The 9,432-nt window shown below is 39.1% G+C and overlaps 1 pseudogene; it reads left to right on the forward strand.

Annotated features, from left to right (window-relative positions):
- The first annotated feature begins 6,031 nt into the window (after positions 1 to 6,031).
- LOC110307198 (dynein light chain 1, cytoplasmic pseudogene) lies at positions 6,032 to 6,301 on the forward strand (annotated as a pseudogene).
- Positions 6,302 to 9,432: the final 3,131 nt, after the last annotated feature.

Genomic DNA, 9,432 nt, shown 5'->3' on the forward strand with positions numbered 1-9,432 from the left:
GTGTGTATATATCACAATGTGTGAACCATTAAATCTGAAAGTTTCAAGCCACACTCATGAAAGGTAACCACAAAAATTATTCAAAATTAAGTAAATTAGAAAACTATAAGAAACTAATGGGGAAAACTGAAAACACACTTTTAAAAAATTATTAGTTTTTTATTGATATTTTATGTATTTACATTTCAAATGATATCCCCTTTCCAGGTTTCCCCTCCAGAATGCCCCTCTCCCATGCCCCCTCTCCCTGCTTCTATAAGGATGCTCCCCTTCCCACCCACACACTTCCACGTCCCTGTCCTTGCATTCCACCATACTGGGGAATCAAGCCTTCACAAGACCAAGCGCTTCTCCTAGTGATGCCACACAATGCCATTCTCTGCTACATGTGTGGCTGGAGCCATAGGTCCATCCATGTGCACACTTTTGTTGGTGGTTTAGGCCCTGGGAGCTCTGGGGGATTTGGGAGGTGGTTGATATTGTTGTTCTAGCTATGGGGTTGAAAACCCTTTCAGCTCCTTCAGTCCTTTCTCTAAGTCCTCCATTGGGGACCCTGTGCTCAGTCCAATGGTTGGCTGGGAGAATCTGCTTCTGTATTTGTCAGGCTCTGGCAGAAACTCTCAGGAAACAGCTATATCAGGTTTCTGTCAGCAAGCACTTCAGTGTCTGGGTTTGGTGTCTGTATCCCCAGGTGTCTGAATACCCAGGTGGGGCAGTCTCTGAACGGCCTTCCCTTCAATCTCTGCTCCACACTTTGTCCCCATATTTCCTTTAGATGGTAGCCCTTCTGGGTTAAGGATTTGGAAATGAATTCATCATTTTTAATAGCTGAGTAGTCTTCCATTGTGTAAATGGACCACATCTTCTGTATCCATTCCTCTGTTGAAGAACATCTGGGTTCTGTCCAGCTTCTGGTTATTATAAATAAGCATGAGATGAACATAGTGGAGCATGTGTCCTTATTACATGTTGAAGAATCTTCTGGGTATATGCCCAGGAGCGGTATAGCTGGGTGCTCAGGTAGTAGGAACCACCAAACTGATTTTCAGAGATGTTGTAGCAACATGTAATCCCACCAGCAACGGAGGAGTGTTTTTTTTCCCCCACATCCTTGCCAGCATCTGCTGTCACCTGAATTTTTGATTTTAGCCATTCTGATTGGTGTGAGGTGGAATCTCAGGGTTGTTTTGATTTACATTTCCCTGATGACTAAGGATGGTGAACATTTCTTTAGGTGCTTCTTGGCCATTCAATATGATGAATTCATGGAATTCTTAGGCAAATGGATGGAACTAGAATATATTATCCTGAGTGAAATAATATAATCACAAAAGAATACACGTGGTATGTACTCATTGATAAGTGGATATTAGCCCAAAAGCTCCAAATACTCAAGATACAATTACAGATCACATGAAGCTCAAGAAGAAGAAAGGCCAAAGTGTGGGTGCTTCGGTCCTTCTTAGAATAAAACAAAATACTCACAGAAGCAAATATGGAGATAAAGTGGAGAGCAGGGATTGAAGGAAAGGCCATCCAGAGACTGTCCTACAAGGGAATTCATTCCATATGCAGTTAACAAACCCAGACACTATTGTGGATGCCAAGAAGTGCATGCTGACAGGAGTCTAATATAGCTGTTTCCTGAGAGGCCCTACCAGAGTCTTTCAAATACAGAGACAGATGCTCAAAGTCAACCATTAGACGGAGTGCAGGGTCCCCAATAGAGGAGTTAGAGAAAGGACTAAAGGAGTTGAAAGGATTTGCAACCCCATAGGAAGAACAACAATTTCAACCAACCAGACCCCCCAGAGCTCCCAGGGACTAAGCTATTAACTAAAAAATACACATGGCTCCAGCTCCATCAACAGGAGGAGAGGTCCTTGATCCTATGACGGCTCAATAGATGCCCCAGTGTATGGAAATTGAGGGAAGGGAGGAAGGAGTGGCTGAGTGAGTGGAGAAACATCATCATAGAAGCAGGGGGAGGGAGGATGGGAGAGGGGGTTTCTGAGAGGGGGGAAACAGGGAAATGTAAATGAAGAAAATATCCAACAAAAATGAAAATAAAAAATAAAACAAAGAGTTTGGAGATGAGTGGGTGGCCCCTTCCTCCAAACAGGGGCCTTGCCTAACCTCTGGTTATGGTCTCTACAGGTTCTCCCTCCCCTTTGATGGACATTTCAGCTACTCTTATCACTGTTGGGTCCTGGGAGCTTCTTGCTTTCCTGACATCTGGAAATTGCTAGTGGCTACTCCCAGTTCCCCATTCCCCATTGCTATACACCTCTGTTCAAATTCCTGACCCTCTGGTTATCATCTCTGTTCCCTCTCATCCTGACCCCCTTTTTTCTCCCTCCTTCTCCTCTCTTCATTCTATGTTCCTCCTACCCTCTACCTCTCATGAGTATTTTGTTCCTCCTTCTAAGGACTGAAGCACCCACAGTACTGTATTCCTTCTTTTTTATTGGATATTTTCATTTACATTTCAAATGTTATCCCTTTTCCCCCATTTGGCTTCCAAGAAACCCTATCCCATCTCCCCTCTCCATCCTTCCATGAGTATATTTCCACACCCAACCACTCCTTTTTCCCCACACTGGAATACCCCTACACTGGCGTATCATGCTTTCACAGGACCAAGAGCCTCTCCTCCCATCAATGCCCTAAAATGCCATGGTCTGTTACTTATGAAGCTGGAGCCATGGGTCCCTATATGTGTATTCTTTGGTTGGTTGTTTAGTCCCTGGGAGCTCTGGGGGTGTCTGGTTGGTTGATATTGTTGTTCTTCCTATGGGGTTGCAAACCCCTTCAACTCCTTCAGTTCTTTTTCTCACTCCTCCATTTGGGACCCCGTGCTTAGTCCAAAGGTTGGCTGAGCATCTGGATCTGTATTTGCCAGGCTCTTGGAGAGCCTCTCAGGAGACAGCTACATCAGACTCCTGTCAGCAAGCACTTCTTAGCATTTATGATAGTGTCTTGGTTTGGTGACTGTATATGGTAATGATTCCCAGGTGGGCAGTCTCTGAATGGCCTTTCTTTCAGTCTCTGTCCCACACTTTATCTCTGTATTTCCTTCTGTGAGTATTTTCTTCCTCCTTCAAAGAAGGACTGAAGCATCCACTTTGGCCTTCCTTCTTGAACTTCATGTGGTCTTTGAATTGTATCTTGGGTATTCTGGTCTAATATACACTTATTAGTGAGTGCATGCATGTTCTTTTGTGACTGAAATACCTCATTCTGGATGGATCCATTTGCCCGAAAATTTTATGAATTCATTGTTTTTAATAGCTGAGTAGTACTCCATTGTGTAAATGTACCACATTTTTTGTATCCATTCCTCTGTTGAAGGACATCTGGGTTCTTTCCAGCTTCTGGCTATTATAAATAAGGTTGTGATAACCATAATGAAGCATGTGTCCTTGTTATATTTTGGAGAATCTTTTGGGTATATGCCCAGGGGTGGTATAGCTAGGTCCTCAAGTAGTACTATATCCAATTTTCTGAGAAACTGCCAAACTGATTTCCAGAGTGGTTTTACCAGCTTGAAATCCCACCAGCAATGGAGAAGTGTTTCTCTTTATCCACATCCTTGCCAGCATCTGCTGTTACCTGAGTTTTTGAACTTAGCCATTCTGACTGGTATGAGGTTGAATCTCAGGGTTGATTTGATTTGCCTTTCCCTGATGACTAAGGATGTTGAACATTTCTTTAGGTGGTTCTCATTCATTTGATATTCCTCAATTGAGAATTCTTTGTTTAGCTCTGTACCCCTTTTAAAATAGGGTTATTAGGTTCTCTGGAGTCTAACTTCTTGAGTTCATTACATATTCTGGATATTGGCCCTCTATGGGATGTAGAATTGGTAAAGATATTTTTCCAATCTCTTGGTTGCCGACCGTCCTATTGACACGGTCCTTCGCTTTACAGAAGGTTTGTAATTTTATGAGGTTCCATTTGTCAACTGTTGTTGATCTTAGAGCATAAGCCATTGGTGTTCTGTTCAGGAAAATTTCTCCTGTGCCCATGTGTTAGAGGATTTCCCCACTTTCTCTTCTATTAGAATCAGTGTATCTGGTTTTAAGTGGAGGTCCTTGATCCACCTGGACTTGAGCTTTTGACAAGGAGATAAGAATGGATTGATGTGTATTCTACATGCTGACCACCAGTTGAAACAGCACCATTTGTCTAAAATGTTGTCTTTTTCTTATACTGGATGGTTTTAGCTCCTTTCTCAAAGATCAAGTGACCATAGATATATGGGTTAATTTCTGGGTTTTCAGTTTTATTCCATTTATATACCTGCCTGTCACTGTACCAATACTATGCAGTTTTTTAAGTCACTATTTATTGCTCTGCTGTATTCCAAATGAATTTGCAAATGGTTCTTTCTAACTCTATGAAGAATTGAGTGGAAATTTTTATGGGGATTGCATTGAATCTGTAGATTGCTTTTAGAAAGATAACCATTTTTACTCTATTAATTCTGCCAATTCATGAGTATGGGAGATCTTTCCATCTTCTGAGATCTTCAATTTCTTTCTTCAGAGACTTGAAGTTCTTGTCAAACAGATCTTTCACTTGCTTAGTTATAGTCATTCCAAGGTATTTTATATTATTTGTGACTATTGTGAAGGGTGTCAGTTTCCTAATTTCTTTCTTGTGGGTTAAAATGGTGTCTAGCTTCTGGTCCACTGCGGGGCTAGGGCCACTTGTAGAGGCAGGATGTGGGATGTTTTGACTGCTTGTTCCCCACACTGTTGCTGGGCAGGCATCAGGTGGTGAGAAGCCTAAGGAACCCACCCTAGATGTGGGGAAATGCAGTCTGATATCCCTAAGAAACTGCCATAGTCAGGCTTATAGGCCCCTGGGCTGCAGAGAAGCCAGGGATGGCATCTTCTAGCTCTTGGGCAGTACAGACGCTGCTGAATGCCTCAGAAAAAGCTGATAATGAAGAGTGGGGCTCACAGCATCTAAGGTTTTGTTATTTTTGTCTATGGAACTTATATGCCATTGAGTGGGTTTACATTAGCCATTTCTGCTTTGGGAAAGTGCCCCTTGTACTTTGTATTTTGTGTTGGGTATAGGTCTTGTTTTCATTGTCTGAATGTTAAAAATTTGCTTTTAAATTTTTTAAACAATTTTTCAAGTTTAAATTTTGTAATTTCATCATATCTTTTTGCAAGTAAGTTTTCAAACTAATCAAATATATACTTTCTTTATCTTTCGGTTTTTGGCTTCCATGCTATAAGCCTTACCTAAATCTATCATTAAATGTTTCTTCAACTTTTCTCTTTTTAAAAATAACTTTTCTTTTTATTACAGAGTTTTATTTTATATAGGATTCGTTAGTATGTATTGTAAGGAAGCAATCTATATGATTCGATTTGGGCTACATTCTATGCCATATTGTTTAGAAAACTAAAGCTCTGTTTGTAACAGTTCTCATTTGTTTGCTAGCTTAGCTCTTTAGCTTTTGGGAGGGATCATAAAGGGAGCTGAGGTTGAACCCAGGATCTCACATGATGTTCTACATCCTAGCCCCTAGCGCTTAATTCCTGAGTTCTAAATATGGTTTTGAAAAAAATATTTATAATAATTGTTTATAATAATTGAAATATACAACTTTATGAAACATTTAAACATTTTTTCAAATACATTTGCCTAGAAGAATATAAAATCTGGTTTAGCATTCCTTCTTCCACAGAATTGACTAAGGATTTTGCCTGAAATTATGCAATACCAAGTACCAATAAGAAAGCAGAGTATTTTGTTTACTCATAGGTTCTAGAACTATTTTTGCATCAAATGTTAGGAATATACATTAACTTATCTCATAATATTTAATCTTATATATTATACAATTATGGTTATGAGATGCAAAATCATTAACAGTCACAGACTGCCTGAGTTAGAAATGTGATTGTATGAAAAGCGCCACAGCTTCAGTAGTGACCGCCTGTCCTTTGCTGCTTGAGTGGCGCCAGCACCTTCCCTAGGAGCTCGCAGCAGTCGGCTGGCCATGGTAACCATGTACTACAGGAAGGTGGTGATCAAAAATGCAGACATGTGGGAAGAGATGCTACAGGACTCGGTGGAGTGCACTACCCAGACGTTGGAGAAGTACAACATAGAGAAGGATATTGCGGCCCATATCAAGAAGGAGTTTGACAAGAAGTAAAACCCTACCTGGCACTGCATTGTGGGCCGAAACTTCGGTAGTTATGTGACACAGGAAACCAAACACTTCAACTACTTCAACTTGGGTCAGGTGGTCATTCTTCTTTTCAATTCTGGTTAAAGGCACGGACTGTGCCAAACACCCAGTGATCCATCCAAAAACAAGAACTGCATCTTAAATTCCAAATTCCAGAGACTGAATCTTCAGACTTGCTAAGGGAACTCCTTGTTTGAATCTGTCGTGTTGTGTACAGGGCCTCATTCTCTGTACAAATCTGTGGTTATAAAATTAGTAAAACAGCTTATGTTTGTATTTATTTTCTAGTCCATACTTCTATACCCCCATTTTTTCTCCCTTAAGTCATTCCTTTAAAAATAAATCTGTAGAAGATGTATTTTTTTTAAAAGAAATGTCATTATATATCAAGGCAACTTTACTATTTAATAATGTTAATTAACAAAATTATTATTTCAGGAATTTTTTGTCCATGATAATGCCATTAAAAATAATTATATTGTTTTAGAAATTTCTCGGAATTACAATTATTCAAATAAATTCTGCTCAATCTAGCTTCCCTAAGATAAACTGTATTCTCAGAAAATTTTGTTTACTTATTTGTCTCTGCTAGTTAAAAGACCCACTTCAAAACATCTGTGATTATCAATCTTAAGCTATAGTGACATCAACTTTGGCAGATCTCAACAAATATCTCACTTAAGAACTATTGGGATGACCACAGTGTTCCTACCAGGTCATCTCTCAGACAGGGGCCCCTGAGTTCCTCTCGCTATCATGCAATACCCCATGTACCCCACAGTCAACCATCATATCACAGTACCCAATACCCCAGTACAATCATGACTCTTAAAGTTAAATTAACCTATCCAGATTTAAATATCAATAATATCACAATTTACAAGATGCCAATGCAATGATTTCAGAGCCAATTTATAATGATAAAAGCTTTATCCCAATATTTCTAACCTTGTGAAATCATAGCTACTTGTGTCTAGTAAATGCCACATAGGTACATGTCCGAAACCATCTTCCTTCTTCCTCTCCTCTCTCCCCTGAGGTTCTCTCTGTCTCTCTCTGTCTCTCTCTGTCTCTCTCTGTCTCTCTCTCTCTCTCTCTCTCTCTCTGTGTGTCTTCACTCTGCCTCCCTTTTCCCTGTCCAATCACAGGCCCCCCACTACCCTAATGTGATTGGACGGGGAAAATCCTGCAACATTTCATCTTTTCTGTTTAATTTAAAAAAAGATTTTTCTCTCATAATATAAATTGAGCACAACTATTATTGTTTTGTAAATTATATGGTTTAAGATAGACCTAATACCCAGTCCAACATTTTTGCCAATAAAATTGAAGACTTCCCTCCATCCTAAGTTAAAAGACTGTAGTTCTGCACCTGGCCATGTCTTGGTATCAGATCGAATGCCATCTGAAAACCATCCTCTCATATCTCTTCCTCTCAAAGTAAATAGCCTGGATTGGCAATGAGACTATAAGTCTTCAACCTCTTCAAAAATCTAAGAACTACTTATATTAACTGAAAATATATAGGAAGTCTAACACAGCTTCCAAAACTTAGCCAATTTACAAAGACTGCTGATCATCTGAACAGTCCCTTACTTCAACGTTGGAGCACCAGTCTTCAGCCTTCTGGCCGGGATTGTCTGACAAACCTTAGAAAAACAGGATATTTATGACTAGCCTATTCTGTCTTGGCAGAACCAAGCTGTCCTAAACCTGAAATTGTGTTCTTTCTTTGGATACTATTATGTATGTAGATGAAATGAGACAATTCTTGCCTAGTTGCTATCTCGGCACAATTGGAGTAACTCATAGATGCTCAATTTCTTCTTTGAATCCAAGACAGGGAAAGCTGTTAGGAGCAGACTAGTCTCAACAACAAGTGAATAAATAACATTAAATGTCACATTCTGTGGATTTCTGACATTTTTGAAAACAAACTATCTATGTAAAGTAATCTGGACTATTGTCCATTAAATACTCTCAACTATTTCTAATTAAAATCTTGAAAACACCCAAACAATAAACACAGAGCCCTGCTATTTGGCCCTAAACTCACAGGCTTAAACATCTCAGGTCATTTTATAATAACAGCAATAGAAAGACTGAGTCTAAGCCCTGTACCTGAAAATTTTTAGTATAAATAGAAGAAATTTATACCAATGAAAACCTTGATTTTATATCAATATAAATTCTGTACCAAAATAAGAACTTATAACTTCAACTTAGTAACAATTATAAAGATTTCTACCAAATGAGATTGTGGCTATACAATCAATTCTAGCTATTTTCTCCATGGTCCAAATATAACCATTTCTACATTCCCTAGAAAGATAAGCTATTAATAACCCTCTCCAGTCACAAAGTCCAGGGAACTGGGTCAACAATTCTTTATAACTTCTTCAAGCTGAATATGGGCATTGAGATATTATGAAGCGGTGGGGAACGGGTAGGAAAAATAGGATTGGTTAGTCTCTGATGTCTATGTCTTGACTGGATCTGGCTGAATTCCAGGACATCAGAATTTCAAGCAGGTCAGTTCAGTATGTCTAATGAGGAAATTCATTAAGGTTAAATAGTCTGTAATATATAAATCTAAAAACAAAATTTTAGTATCATCAAGATATATTTTTGTTTAATTCTCTGGAAATTAGTCCTCTGGAAGCCTTCTTTCATCATATCTGGTCTATTTAACTCTGGAAGGTGTAAATACTTTAATCACATTTTCCAAAAATACAGAGACAAAACATTTCTCCCAAATCAGCATATCCTTGAGCCAGCAATAAAAAACCTTTTATGTATACCTCTGTCCCAGAGGAATAATGTAAGAACAAAACCCAAAATCACACCCATTTTGAAAATTAAAACAAATGAAGTAAACTAAGATATTGTATGTGCCTATACTAGGCCTTTCCTATCTTGTCAAGCATGAAAAGACACTCAAGATTTCTGTAGAGCCCATGATAGCAGAATATGAGCATCCTGTGGTTGGTTAAACAATCTATACCATGTTTCTGTTTCATTCTCTTCCCAGAGCCACAGACATATTTTAATACCTATATAATGTCTGTCTGTTGAATTCTCTACCTGGAGCCACAGACATTGATAATTAATACCTGTTCAAAGCAGGCAATGATTATCACTGCACTCTCTACTCTGGAGTCAGTGACTAATATTCCCTATCTGGTTCTGAACTGCAGGACAAATTTCACACATGT

Source organism: Mus caroli, unplaced genomic scaffold (assembly GCF_978045245.1).
Source record: "Mus caroli unplaced genomic scaffold, Mus_caroli_1 scaffold_14, whole genome shotgun sequence".
NCBI lineage: Eukaryota > Metazoa > Chordata > Mammalia > Rodentia > Muridae > Mus > Mus caroli.